This window comes from Salmo salar, chromosome ssa10, assembly GCF_905237065.1.
Source record: "Salmo salar chromosome ssa10, Ssal_v3.1, whole genome shotgun sequence".
Classification (NCBI taxonomy): domain Eukaryota; kingdom Metazoa; phylum Chordata; class Actinopteri; order Salmoniformes; family Salmonidae; genus Salmo; species Salmo salar.
The window spans coordinates 28,886,802-28,902,767 of NC_059451.1; positions in this window are offsets into that span (position 1 = coordinate 28,886,802).

Sequence of the window (15,966 nt, forward strand, 5' to 3'; positions counted from 1 at the left end):
GGTGTGTCCAAATGTTTGACTGGTACTGTATATCGTATCGTTTTAAAAATATCACAAAATTATTTTTGCATTATTTGACTGTACCTACACCAGAACTCCAGTATTTGTTCTTCATTTCTTATTCTTCATCTTCTTTTTAAATAGGGAGCTAATTTGTTTTCATCACTTTTATTTCCATGACTCATCAAAACTCTCTCTTGTCCCTCTGCAGCAGACAGCAGACAGCAATATGTTTGGAACACGAAATCACAATAAAATCACAATATCAAATCGCAATACATATAGAATCGTGAGAATCGCATACATATCGTATCGGCACCAAAATATTGTGATAATATCTTACCGTGAGGTCCATGGCGATTCCCAGCCCTAGACATTACAGCAGTTGAAGTCTTAATAAGTGATGACTAATTTCTGTATAATTTTACTCTCATCATCCATAAATTATCAGGTTGGAGTGTGATTTAAAACTGCATTAATTAGAAATTAACCTTACAATGACATTAATGATTGGACACTGCCTGTCTCTCATACTGTAGATTTATTTTAATTGCAGTTTAATTGGCAGTAATTGTCTGAGTGGAAAAAGTCAAGCCAATTGTCTGATGATAGTTGATCAGAATTTGTTGAATCTTCTGTGATGTACTTTCCTGCAACCAGATATACATTTCGGAAGAGTTGAGTATTAAATGCATGATTGAATAGATTGAACGACATTTAGCAATGACTTTTTGAAAAAATGTAATAGGCCTATGTTTGTAATAATGATGTGTGCACAAATCTATATAATTACTTGGCTCCATGTACACAGCATCACAATGTGACATGTTTACCTCAAGGATATGAGAACATTCTCACAATAAAATGGCTTTTGTATAAATGTTTAAGCTAGTAGCACTCAATTACCATGCTCAACATGTCTGGAGGCCATTATCGAAGAATGGGTCTAAAATGAAAACAGTCCCAGTCTCATTTGTGCAAGTATCATTCCTGGTTTGTTTTTGTTCAGTTTAATGGGAAATGGGAATATGTAATGGAAATGTAACTCTTAGGAGTGCCCTAGATTTTCTCCTGTCAGGATGCATTACTGTTACTTAGGTTTTCCGTGGCAGTGACACATATTTAAAACCACTTGAATGTCAATCAAGAAACAATGGAAACATTCCCCCTATTACTGCTTTTACAGGTGTGTGTGGTTCAAATACTGTAGCTGACTTGAAATCTCTGACAGGAACAAAAGGATCATAAGAGTGTCATTTTTAGAGAACAGTAGTTTTCCATATCAAAATGATCACAGTATCAAAGTTTGTTTTTCCATAGAGGAAATGTTGAGTACCCTGCAGGACTGAGTGTACATTAAGACAGGACATTTGTTTTAACAGTTTCCTCCAAATTAGAACATTTCTTACCTGCATTCCGCATGCATTTGCAAAATATAATAGAACAATACTCTCTATACCATACAAAACATTGTCTATGCAGTATGCATATTATTTCCATGACAACAGTGATATTGGGCTGTTGTTGAAGTGTAAACATTACCATTGATACATGGACATTGATGTAACCATGAAGGATGTTACTTGGAAACATGCACATCACACAATATCTGGAAGATGATCAGTAGATAAATGTAATGTGAACACATCTTGACATTCAATTGAAGCTCCTTGCTCACTTGTCTTTCAGCTTTGCATTAATGACATCCATCTGTTTTCTCCACCGTGATGTCATAAATGCATGTGATTTTCATAAATGCACACTCCAATATGCCTGATATGTGTAATGCTTTATTGTTACCAATATGTTAGAGGTACTGGTTATTATATTTATCGCCATTGAACTGATGTGACCTATCTATGCCATCTTATACATTACAGTGCATCTTTATGTAGACACGAGGCAGTTGTATTTTGAGGCCAGAATTTTTCTGTACCTACAGTTGAAGTCGGAAGTTTACATACACCATAGCCAAATGCATTTAAACTCAGTTTTTCACAATTCCTGACATTTATTCCAAGTAAAAATTCCCTGTCTTAGTTCAGTTTGGATCACCACTTTATTTTAAGAATGTGAAATGTCAGAATAATAGTAGAGAGAATGATTTATTTCAGCTTTTATTTATTTAATCACATTCGCAGTGGGTCAGAAGTTTACATACACTCAATTAGTATTTGGTAGCATTGTCTTTAAAATGTTTAACTTGGGTCAAACATTTCGAGTAGCCTTCCACAAGCTTCCCACAATAAGTTGGGTGAATTTTGGCCCATTCCTCCTGACAGAGCTGGTGTAACTGAGTCAGGTTTGTAGGCCTCCTTGCTCGCACACGCTTTTTCAGTTCTGCCCACACATTTTCTATGGGATTGAGGTCAGGGCTTTGTGATGGCCACTCTAATACCTTGACTTTGTTGTCCTTAAGCCTTTTTGCCACAACTTTGGAAGTATGCTTGGGGTCATTGTCCATTTGGAAGACCCATTTGCGACCAGGGTTTAACTTCCTGACTGATGTCTTAAGATGTTGCTTCAATATATCCACATCATTTTCCTCCCTCATGATGCCATCTATTTTGTGAAGTGCACCAGTCCTTCCTGCAGCAAAGCACCCCAACAACATGATGCTGCCACCCCCATGCTTCACGGTTGGGATGGTGTTCTTCGGCTTGCAAGCCTCCCCCCTTTTACTCCAAACATAATGATGGTCATTATGGCCAAACAGTTCTATTTTTGTTTCATCAGACCAGAGGACATTTCTCCAAAAAGTACGATCTTTGTCCCCATATGCAGTTGCAAACCGTAAACTTTTTTTAATGGTGGTTTTGGAGCAGTGGCTTCTTCCTTGCTGAGCGGCGTATGAGGTTATGTCGATGTAGGACTCGTTTTACTGTGGATATAGATACTTTTGTACCTGTTTCCTCCAGCATCTTCACAAGGTCCTATGCTGTTGTTCTGGGATTGATTTGCACTTTTCGCAACAAAGTACGTTCATCTCTAGGAGACAGAACGCGTCTCCTTCCTGAGCGGTATGACGGTTGCGTGGTCCCATGGTGTTTATACTTGTGTACTATTGTTTGTACAGATGAATGTGGTACCTTCAGGCGTTTGGAAATTGCTCCCAATGATGAACCAGCCTTGTGGAGGTCTACAATTTTTTTTCTGAGGTCTTTGCTGATTTCTTTTGATTTTCCCATGATGTTAAGCAAAGAGGCACTGAGTTTGAAGGTAGGCCTTGAAATACATCCACAGGTACACCTCCAATTGAGTCAAATGATGTCAATTAGCCTATCAGAAGCTTCTAAATTCATGACATAATTTTCTGGAATTTTCAAGTTGTTTAAAGGCACAGTCAACTTAGTGAATGTAAACTTCTGATCCACTGCAATTGTGATACAGTGAATTATAAATAAAAAAATATTTTGTTGGAAAAATCTAATTAAATCTAAATAATCTAATTGTTGGAAAAATGACTTGTTACATGCACAAAGTAGATGTCCTATCCGCCTTGCCAAAACTTTAGTTTGTTAACAAGAAAATTGTGGAGTGGTTGAAAAATGAATTTTAATGACTCCAACCTGAGTGTATGTAAACTTCCGACTTCAACTGTAAATGCATTTTTTTCAGCACAAGACAGAGTGAGCTACATTTATTGATTGTGGGGGGATTTCATGCTGAAAGACTCCTGCTCAGATGTCCCCGTGAGGCTTTTAAATGGATTACTATGAATTACAATCTGTTTCCTCATGATGGATAGTTCTGCTTACAATTTACAAGTCAATGTCCAGAGATAACACTGAGAATTTATGGAGTATTGCTGCAAATGCTCTCTCCTTCAACATGAGAATTATGAGAGAGGTTTCCTACCAGAGTCAACCATTTAAGTCACCTGGCTTGTGTGAGTAGTTTTAGGTCATACAAAATTATGCATATCTTAAAAGTTATCACATTTATGTAGCTAAGTCTGTTTCATTAAGGTAATGGCAAGTGTTTGTTCAAAGGTCCAATGCAGCTGTTTTGATCTCAATATCAAATCATTGCTGGGTAACAAAATCAAATCAAATCAAATTGTATTGGTCACATACACATGGTTTGTAGATGTTATTGCGAGTGTAGCGAAATGCTTGTGCTTCTAGTTCCGACAGTGCAGCAATATCTAACAAGTAATATCTAACAATTCCACAACAAATACCTAATGGAATAAGGAATGGAATGGAATAAGAATATATAAATATAAATATATGGATGAGCAATGACAGAGTGCCACAGGCTAAGATGCAATAGATAGTATAGAATACAGTACATACATATGAGATGAGTAGTATAAAATATGTAAACATTATTAAAGTGGTATTATTAAAGTGACTAGTGTTCCAATTATTAAAGTGGCCAATGATTTCAAGTCTGTATGTAGGTAGCAGCCTCTCTGTGCTGGTGATGGCTGTTTAACAGTCTGATGGCTTGAGATAGAAGCTGTTTTTCAGTCTCTCAGTCCCAGCTTTGATGCACCTGTACTGACCTCGCCTTCTGTGTGGTAGCGGGGTGAACAGGCAGTCCTTGATGATCTTTTTGGCCTTCCTGTGACATCAGGTGCGGTAGTTGTCCTGGAGGGCAGGTAGTTTGCCCCCGGTGATGCATTGTGCAGACCGCACCACCCTCTGGAGAGCCCTGCGATTGTGGGCAGTGCAGTTGCCGTACCAGGCAGGATGCTCTCAATTGTGCATCTGTAAAAGTTTGTGAGGTTTTCGGTGTCCCGTCAATGTGGATAGAGGGGTGCTCCCTCTGCTGTTTCCTGAAGTCCACGATCATCTTCTTTGATTTGTTGACGTTGAGTGAGAGTTTATTTTCCTACACCACACTCTGAGAGCCCTCGCCTACTCCCTGTAGGCTGTCTCGTCATCATTGGTAATCAAGCCTACCACTTTAGTGTCGTCTGCAAACATGATGATTGAGTTGGAGGCGTGCATGGCCATGCAGTCAAGGGTGAACAGGAGGGGGCGAGGCACGCACCCGCCTGGGGTGGCCCGTCAGGAAGTCCAGGACCCAATTGCACAGGGTGGGGTTGAGACTTAGGGCCTCAAGCTTGATGATGAGCATGGAGGGTACTATGGTGTTGAATGCTAAGCTATAGTCAATGAACAGCATTCTTACATAGGTATTCCTCTTGTCCAGAGGTGATAGGACAGTGTGCAGTGTGATGGCAATTGCATCGTCTGTGGACCTATTGGGGTGGTAAGCAAATTGAAGTGGGACTAGGGTGACAGGTAAAGTGGAGGTGATATGATCCTTGACTAGTCTCTCAAAGCACTTCGTGATGACAGAAGTGGGTGCTACGGGTCGATAGTCATTTAGTTCAGTTACCTTTGCATTCTTGGGTACAGGAACAATGGTGGCCATCTTGAAGCATGTGGGGACAGCAAACTGGGATAAACACACCAGCTTGTGCATGCTCTATGCGGCTAGGGATGCCGAGGGTTAACACGTTTAAATGTCTTACTCACGTCGGCCACGGAGAAGGAGAGCCCACAGTCCTTGGTAGTGGGCCGCGTCGGTGGCACTGTATTTTCCTCAAAGCGGGCAAAGAAGGTGTTTAGTTTGTCTGGAAGCAAGACTTCTGTGTCCGTGACGTGGCTGGTTTTCCTTTTGTAGGTCATGATTGTCTGTAGACCCTGCCACATAGGTCTCGTGTCTGAGCCGTTGAATTTACATTTACATTTATGTCATTTAGCAGACGCTCTTATCCAGAGCGACTTACATTGCATCTCCACTTTGTCTCTGTACCGACATTTTGCTTGTTTGATTGCCTTGTGGAGGGAATAACTACACTGTTTATATTTCGGCCATTTTCCCAGTCGTCTTTCCATGGTTAAATGCGGTGGTTCGCACTTTCAGTTTTGCGCGAATGCCATGGTTTCTGGTTAGGGTAAGTTTTAATAGTCACAGTGGGTACAACATCTCCTATACATTTCCTTATGAACTCACTCACTGAATCAGCATATACGTCAATATTATTCTCTGAGGCTACTCGGAAGATATCCCAGTCCACGTGATAAAACAATCTTGAAGTGTGGATTCCAATTGGTCAGACCAGCGTTGAATAGTCCTTAGCATGGGTACTTCCTGTTTGACTTTCTGCCTATAGGAAGGGAGGAGAAAAATGGAGTCGTGGTCAGATTTGCCAAAAGGAGGGTGGGGGAGGGCCTTGTAAGCATCGCGGAAGTTAGAGTAGCAATGGTCCAGTGTTTTTCCAGTGCAAGTGATACAGTCGATATGCTGATTTCAGGTAGCCTTGTTCTCAAATTTTCTTTGTTGAAATCCCCGACTACAATAAATGCAGCCTCAGGATATATAGTTTCCAGTTTGCATAAAGTCCAGTGAAATTCCTTGAGGGCCGTCGTAGTATCGGCTTGAGGGGGGATATACATGGCTGTGACAATTATCAAAGATGATTCTCTTTGGAGATAATACGGTTAATTGTGAGGAATTCTAGGTCAGGTGAACAAAAAGACTTGAGTTCCTGTATGTTGTTACAATTACACCATGAGTCGTTAATCATGAAACGTACACCCCCGCCCTCCTTCAGCATATCCCGAGAGAGCCATGTTTCCGTGAAACAGAGTATGTTACAATCCCTGATGTCTCTCTGGAAAGCAAACCTTGCTCTGATTTAGGTGATCTTGTTATCTAGGGACTGGACATTAGCGAGAAATATACAATTAAGTACCTTACTGTAATTGTTTTCAATTAAAATTGTCAAAAATATGGCAAAATTGCTTCTTAGCAAAGAGTAATTTCTCAAGCAATAATTTTTCTAGGACTGTCTGGGAACTCTCTTATTGCTGATGTCACCAGGCAGGCCAAAACTCCATCCCACCGGATCAGGCTGAAATTTTAAGCAATCTTTTCAAATAGCTCTTACACTAAAAGGGCATTATCATAATTTTCACAATTTCACAGTATTACTCCAACCTCCTAGTGAGGAAATATACATTGATTATACCAAACATTAGGAACACCCTCCTAATATTGAGTTGCACCACCCGGTGCCAGGTGCGCCTGGTAGCTTCTACTATACCCCGTTCAAAGGCACTTACTTTGTGTCGTGCCCATTCACCCTCTGAATGGCACACATACACAATCCATGTCTCAATTGTCTCAAGGCTTAAAAATCCTTAACTTGTCTCCCCTTTGGATTTAACAAGTGACATCAATAAGGGATCATAGTTTTCACCTGGATTCTCCTGGTCAGCCTATGTCATGGAAAGAGCAGAGGTTCTTAATGTTTGGTATACTCAGTGTATATAAAACGCAGGCAGGGCTGTAGTTTTAGTGACGTCCGGAAGGGATTTTTTATTTATTTCTATGCAATAAAAACAACTTAAATTGTGACAACAAAATAATAACTCAGCTTATAAGCAATTTATACCAGACTTGATACCTATCAATCAAACAGAGTTTATTAAAAGTAGACACTTACAAACAAATACAAGAACATGTTTCAGTTTAATACAATATTCAACCAAAAAAAAGGAAGTCTCCTCTCCCACCTCCTGTTTGAACTGGCAATTAAACCGCATGCAGAAATAATTAGACAGGACCCAAATGTAACAGGTACCAGTATTGGTAAACATGAATATAAACTAAACTTATTGGCAGATGATTTCCTGATATACCTGACCAATACTGAAAACTCAATACCCCTTTGCAACAATACATTTTTTCAGAATATTAAAAAATCTCAGGATATAAAATTTACGTGGAAAAAAACAAAATAATGGCAATAGGAAAAAGACAAAGAATAACTCACGATCTACAGCAATCCTTTACGTGGGCCACAAAAAAATATGAAATAATTTGGATGCTTAAAAAGTGACAACAAACAACAAATATATAAGTATACTTGTTTATATGGGGAAATAAAATGTATATGATAAAAAGGAAAATTGTACATCTTCCTCAGTCTGAGTTTAACCTTCCAACTCGCTACCCAAGGCTTTTACTTGCAACATATAGTTAAATACACTAAAGAGGAACGATGGGTACATATTGAAGATGCGCACACTCATTCCCAGAATCTTTTTACGTGTCTATTTTCAGAGGATGAAGCTAAGAACATTATCAACTTCATAGTTAAGAACACTATAACAATATGGAAGAAAATGAAGCGTAATCTACAAGACCCAATATCACTCCCTAAAAACACAACCCTATGGAACAATCCTTGGATAGCTTTTCAGAATTTACACATAAATTGGTCCACATGGAAAATTAAAAAGCAATTTTGGACTGACCAATGTAGATATTTTCAAATACATGCAATTTAAAAATTACATATCACGAAATTTAGATGTGACATTTTTTGGACATCAGAGCAACCTTGAGAGGATCTTATTTGAGTCAGAAAAGGATGTTAATATAATAGGTAAGATATACAAAACCTTGCAGAGAGAATATCCAACTGACAAAAAAAATACAACTATTGGAACCAAGACTTGAAAATAATTGATGTTGGCACAAGATGGAGAGAATGTTGGAGCATAACTAACGAAATTACAGTTAACAAAAATGTACACTTAATCCAGTATAAACAAATCTATAGTAGAGACAAAATTCACAAATTCTACAGCAGAACAGTAGAATCAAGTCTTAAGTGTAAAAGTAACAATGATTCAATAATCCATGCTTTCTGTGAATGCTGTAAAGTCAAACAATTACAGGAGCAGCTAGAAATTGGCTGTCAGAAGTATTACAGTGTAAACATACTTTCAATCCGTCTGTCTATATATTTCAAGGCATGGCATATGGGGGTGTAGTGAGCTACTCAATTGGCTGGACGATTCTCTTCTCATCACTCATCTTGAAAATATATATACTAAAAACATGGAAATCAATAAATTCACCATTATTAACACAATGGAAAAATCAAATGATTTATTATTGAAATATTGAAATAACATGGGCAACTGAGAAAAACAAAATTGGTACAATTATTTAAGGCCATGTGGCAAACAATAATTTAGGCACTAGGGATGGGGGGTATGAGCATGCGGGTCTGGGCAGATTACATGTAGTCGTTGTGTGTGTGCGTCTGGAAGTTGTTGATCGTATGTGTATGTTTGTATTTGGTGTGAAGAAAATATTTAAAATAAACATGAACTTATCGCATTCACATGAATTATTAGAATTTTACTTATGATACTGTATTAAGATTAGTGATGTAGTGGTAAAAAAAAGTGGGTAATGGGTAAACTGTAAAGTCCATAGGGTAATCGAGATAAGACGAACAACCACCGATATAAACCGATATAAACTGTATTGTTTGCTTTTTGTTTGCATTTTAATGTAGGCCTATAGGGAAGATAGGGCATGTGGATATGTTTATATTTAAACATATCTTTTTTAGGTGGGGTTCCTAACTTGTTTGATAAGATTAGTGCAGATTTTCTCAGAGGACCCCACATGGGGCCCTAACCCCAAGTGTGGGAACCACTGTACTAACCTCTCTCTCTGCTTGCTTCCTCTCTTTCTCTCTGTCTCCTCTGCTTCTTCCTGCCTCAGCCTCATCACTGAGTGCCACATCACTGTCTGGCTCAGTAGCCTACTCTCTGTAGGGCGAATAAGCCGTTTTGGAGAGTGGTAAAAGTACTGCTATAAAGGGAAATCTGGGGTGACAGGCGAACATAACGACCAAACAAACCAATGTTCATGATTCCAGCCATTCAACTAGAGGTAGGCGCGATTAGAACTCAGTCAGATAAAGAATATAAGCGTTCTGAGCTTTGATCAACGATGGGAGCAATATTTAGATGTTGACCCGTAATTGATTGTCTTTGTGTACAAAATATATATATTTTAAAAAATTAACATGCAGTTACGGCCCTGAACACCAGAAAATGTAGTTTTTGACTACACTTCAAGAACCACACGTGAGTGATATTTTACGTCAATTTATTTTGTCATATTTAAATCAATAGGCCTACAGTGCATTCGGAAAGTATTCAGACCCCATGACTTTTCCCACATTTTGTTACATTACAGCCTTATTCTAAAATGGATTTAAAAAATAAAATACTCATCATTCTACACACAATACCCCATAATGACAAAGTAAAAACTGGTTTTAGAAATGTTTGCAAATTTATAAAAAACGGAAATATCACATTTATATAAGGATTCAGACACTTTACTTAGTACTTTGTTGAAGCGCCTTTGACAGCGATTACAGCCTCGAGTCTTCTTGGGTATGACACTACAAGCTTGGCACACCTGTATTTGGGGACTTTCTCCCACTCTTCTCTGCAGATCCTCTCAAGCTCTGTCAGGTTGGATGGGGAACATCGCTGCATGGCTATTTTCATGTCTCTCCACAGATGTTCGATCGGGTTCAAGTCCGGGCTTTGGCTGGGCCACTCAAGGACATTCAGAGACTTGTCCCGAAGCCACTCCTGCATTGTCTTGACTGTTTGCTTAGGGTCATTTTCCTGTTGGAAGGTGAACCTTCACCCCAGTCTGAGGTTCGGAGCGCTCTGGAGCAGGTTTTCATCAAGGATTTCTCTGTACATTGCTCTGTTCATCTTTCCCTCGATCCTGACTAGTCTTTCAGTCCCTGCCACTGAAAAATATCCCCACAGCATGATGCTGTCACCACCATGCTTCACCGTAGGGATGGTGCCAGGTTTTCTCCAGACGTGACACTTGGCATTCAGGCCAAAGAATTCAATCTTGGTTTCATCAGACCAGAGAATCTTGTTTCTCATGGTCTGGGAGTCCTTTAGGTGCCTTTTGGCAAAGTCCAAGTGGGCTGACATGTGCATTTTACTGAGGAGTGGCTTCCATCTGGCCACTCTACCATAAAGTCCTGATTGGTGGAGTGCTGCAGAGATGGTTGCCCTTCTGGAAGGTTCTCCCATCTCCACAGAGGAACTCTGGAGCTCTATTAGAGTGACCATCGGGTTCTTGGTCACTTCCCTGACCAAGACCCTTCTCCCCCGATTGCTCAGTTTGGCTGGGCGGCCAGCTCTAGGAAGAGTCTTGGTGGTTCCCAACTTCTTCCATCTAAGAATGACGGAGGCCGCTGTGTTCTTGGCGACTTTCAATGTTGCAGAATTGCTTTGGGACACTTCCCAATCCATTCTCGAAGCTCTACGGACAATTCCTTTGACCTCATGGCATGGTTTTTGCTCTGACATGCACTGTCAACTGTGGGACCTTATCTAGATAGGTGTGTGCCTTTCCAAATCATGTCCAATCAATTGCATTTACCACAGGTGAACTCCAATCAAGTTGTAGAAACATCTCAAGGATGATCAATGGAAACAGGATGCACCTGAGCTCAATTATGAGTTTCATAGCGAAGGGTCTGAATACTTATGTAAATAAGGGTAATTTCTCTTTTTTAAATTGGCCAAAAATTCTATAAACCTGTTTTCACTTTGTCATTATGGGGTATTGTATGTAGATTGATAAGGATTTTTGTATTTATTTAAGGCTGTAACGTAACAAAATGTGGAAAAAGGGAAGGGGTCTGAATAATTTCCGAATGCACTGTATATCAGAGATCCAATGACATGATTTAAATCAGAATGATTTAAAGACAATTCTCAGTTTCATCCTTGGCTTTTCATGTGAAGAAGAAGGTGTTGAAGGAGCATGGCTGAGGAAAATTGCTGTCAGTTGCATCGAATACATGATAGCGTTTCACTTTAAATCCCTCAATTCCCTCAGAGACTCATTATAAAGCCAAGTCTCAGGGAAGTAATTAATTCTGCAGTTGTTTTATATTGGTTTGATTCTGCAGAGAATGTCAGGTGGCCTCTTGTTCGTGAAATAGAGATTTATGAGCTGAAGACTGAGAGAAAGGGGACTAAGAGGTGACAGGACAGGCTGCATTTTGCCTTGTTGCCAGAGTCAAAGCTGAACTACAAAGAGAGTCGATAGCACTTGATATTTATGCTTTTCTTTTTGCTGCCTTAGTTCCTCCCTTATCAAACGTGTAGTGTGTGTGTGTGTGTGTGTGTGTGTGTGTGTGTGTGTGTGTGTGTGTGTGTGTGTGTGTGTGTGTGTGTGTGTGTGTGTTTGTGTGCATTCTTCTAGTGCTTCACATTCATGTTTAAATTGTCGGATCTCTAAAGAGCCACAGTAGAGATCAAAGGTTCACTTTGTAAAATAAATGCCAAAATGGATATCAACAGTGAATGTATCTGGATGCCAAAACATGACCATGACCTTTGTTCTCATAGGGCCCAGAAGACTTTCTCATTTCTTTTCGACAATTCCTGTTCTGCTTTAAATTTCTCCTGAAAAATCTCTCTTCGTTTTAAATGTGCATCTAAGACAGGGCCCCTGATACTAGGAAAAGTAGGTCCACTGCCTCAAATAGAAACATGCTATACCCAGGGGTCCTGAGTGAACGGCCAGGAGAGGGACGGTGGGAGAGAGGGCCACCATCTGATGAAAAATAATATTTGTCATTTGCTGCTGCAAATAGTACACCGAGGATGCAGGGGACTGTTTGAATTAATTGCTTTTCAAGATATTGAAATGCCCCATGCTTTCATTGTATTCTAGACAATTTGATTCCCAGACTATAGCTGGATTCTCTTCTTTGATTTACAGTGGAACTATATCTTTGCATTATTTTCTCACTCCCACATAAGGTTCTAGCTTTTTTAATTTACCTTGATTCTCCCTTCTTGGATGTGCTCAGATGCACATTCATGCAGATACCAACTGTATCATGAAACAGGGCTGGATCTAAAAGGGTCTTAGGTGGTAAGCGTGGAAGGGGGCATGGGAGTGGGTGTGGCAATGAGTGTGGTCAGCCCATCTGCACTGCTCAATTATTGATTAAATATTAGGTCCCCATCTTGGCATTGTATCTTCTTTTGTATTTTTAAGCCAATTTCCGGCAATTCTACAAAGTTTTCCATGGAGCTGAGAGACATTTTTCTATTTTAAAGCACATTTCCTGCAATTCTACATATTTTTACATAGCTAATGCTGTGTTATTTTGCTCAAAAATAATAACAAAATGAAAACTGCTGAATTCATTTGTCTAGCTTTTATTTTGGTTGTTGTTAGTTCTCAAAGACTATATTATTAAAATACATATAACCTACCAGTCAAAGTTTGGACACACCTGCTCATTCAAGGGTTTTTCTTTATTTTTACTATTTTCTACATTGTAGAAAAACAGTGAAGACATAAAAACTATGAAATAACACATATGGAATCATATAGTAACCCAAAAAGTGTTAAACAAATCAAAATATATTTAATATTTTAGATTCTTCAAAGAAGCCAACTTTTGCCTTGATGACAGCTTTGCACACTCTTGGCATTCTCTCAACCAGCTTCACATGGAATGCTTTTCCAACAGACTTGAAGGAGTTCCCACATATGCTGAGCACTTGTTGGCTGCTTTTCCTTCACTCAAACCAGATGGGATGGTGTATTGCTGCAGAATGCTGTGGTAGCGATGCTGGTTAAGTGTGCCTTGAATTCTAAATAAATCACCGACAGTGTCACCAGCAAAGCACCTCCACACCATCACACCTCCACCTCCATGCTTCACGGTGGGAACCACACATGCAGAGATCATCCATTCAACTACTCTGCATCTCACAAAGACACGGAGGTTGGAACCAAAAATCTCACATTTGGACTCATCAGACCAAAGGACCGATTTCTACCGGTCTAATGTCCATTGCCTGTGTTTCTTGGCCCAAGCAAGTCTCTTCTTATTGGTGTTTTGGTTACTACATGATTCCCTATGTGTTATTTCATAGTTTTGATGTCTTCACTATTATTCTACAATGTATAAAATAGTAAAAATAAAGAAAAACCCTTGAATGAGTCGGTCTGTCCAAACTTTTGACTCATTCTGTAAGTCCATTATCTTTTCTACATACTTTTATCTGATTTTAGTCATTTAAGTTTACACTGAAAGCTTTTTTCCATCCCGAAAATGATCATATATATTTTTTACACTGTTTGAATTTAGGCTACCCGAAAGGATTACAATGACAGAAAAATCCCTATGTATGACAGCACAAGACATGATCCGAGGCACACCGAGTCTTGACTCTTGCCCTGGTTTTGCATCTCTCTAGCAAGGGTTACACAGGAAACCATGCCAGAGGCAACCATTTCAGCTCACCAGCGATGACATTCAGACAAGCCCCCAGCTGCCCTCACCTGTCTGCCCAGGCCCTCCATTATTAATGCAGTGGCTGCTGCTTTTAACACACTCAAACCTGCTGCTGTGAGGCTGCTCAGCGGGCGCCAGACAGCCACTGTTCTGTATGACAGAACCCATGGAAACCTGGCTCTCTGACTGGGCCATATACTGTTTAAGCAGGGGGAACCAGCCGTGGCATAATTCAAATCAAATCAAATCAAAGTTTATTGGTCGCTTACACAGATTTGTAGATGTTATCGCAGGTGCAGTGAAATGCTTGTGTTTCTAGCGCCAACAGTGCAGTAATAATGCTTAGCAATACAAATCAATATTCACATAATCCAAAATAAAAATTAAGAAATATCAGAATGAGCAATGTCAGAGTCCAGAAATATGAATATATACACAGAGTATACAAAACATTAAGAACACCTGATCTTTCCATGAGATAGACTGACTAGGTGAATGCAGGTGAAAGCTTTGATTTCTTATTGATGTCATTTGTTAAAACCACTTCAATCAATCTAGATGAAGAGGAGGAGACAGGTTAAAGAAGGATTTTTTAAGCCTTGAGACAATTGGGACATGGATTGTGCATGTGTGCCATTTAGAGGCTGAATGTGCATGAACAGGATTAAATGCCATTGAACAGGATATGGTAGTAGGTGCAATGCGCACCAGTTTGTGTCAAGAATTGCAACGCTGCTGAGCTTTTCACGTTCAACAGTACCCCGTGTGTATCAAGAATGGCCCACCACCTAAAGGACATCCCTGTGGAACGCTTACGACACCTTGTAGAGTCCATGCCCTGACGAATTGTGGCTGTTCTGCAGGCGGGGGGCGGGGTTGGGGGGGGTGTTATACCAATTGTTCGGTATACTCAGTCACAGGAAGATGGCTCATAATAATGGCTGGAACAGTGAAAATGGAATAGTATCAAACACATGGAAACCATTCCCCTGATTCTGCTGCATTCATTACCACGAGTCCGTTCTCCCCAATTAAGGTGCCACTAACCTCCTGTGTACTGAGTGTATATAATGGATATGAATAGAAAAGGTGTGTAGAGCAGTAGTTATCCTTGTTAGCACTTATCTTGAGACACATATTTTAGCCTCTGTGCAAATATGAAAAGGGATATGAGTGTGTTATCTCTATATTGTGAAACACTGAGGCGTTCATGTAGGCCATCAGAACTTGAGATATAATCAGCCTAATTGGAGAGCACCACAGGATGATACAGTTACAGTACACTACATGCTGCCAGCAGTGTGTCAGTCAACTTGCTAGCTATAGGTATGATGATTGTGACAGGACTCAGACTCAAATACCATCAACTGATACAGCATAGAGTCATTCTATTCTGTAGCTAGCTTCAGTCTGTGGCCTCACATTCACACGACTTAGCAGGATGATCTGCAGCTCTCTCTCTCCCTCTCCCCGCCCCCCTGCCCACCCAGACTGAAAAGATTTCTGGAAGGCGCTGACCCACTCCAACATGAAGTCACCCGGCTTAGACTGCTATCTGAGGTAATTATTGGGACAAAAATACTTGGAATAGTCTACTGCAGTGGGGAAGTTCATGAGAGCACAGGAGAACGTATGCTTTTCCAGTGCAACTTTTAACAAGTGTTGAAACTCCAGACTTGAACTTTCATCTCCTGCTCCAACCAGCCGTCTCTTGTCAAAGCAGGATGCTTCTTTACAATGCAAATGAGTACAGAATAAGCGGCCATACACTATAAATTAGTCAATTACTTGTTGTAGTGCTGACACCTCTATAATAAGTGTATCGA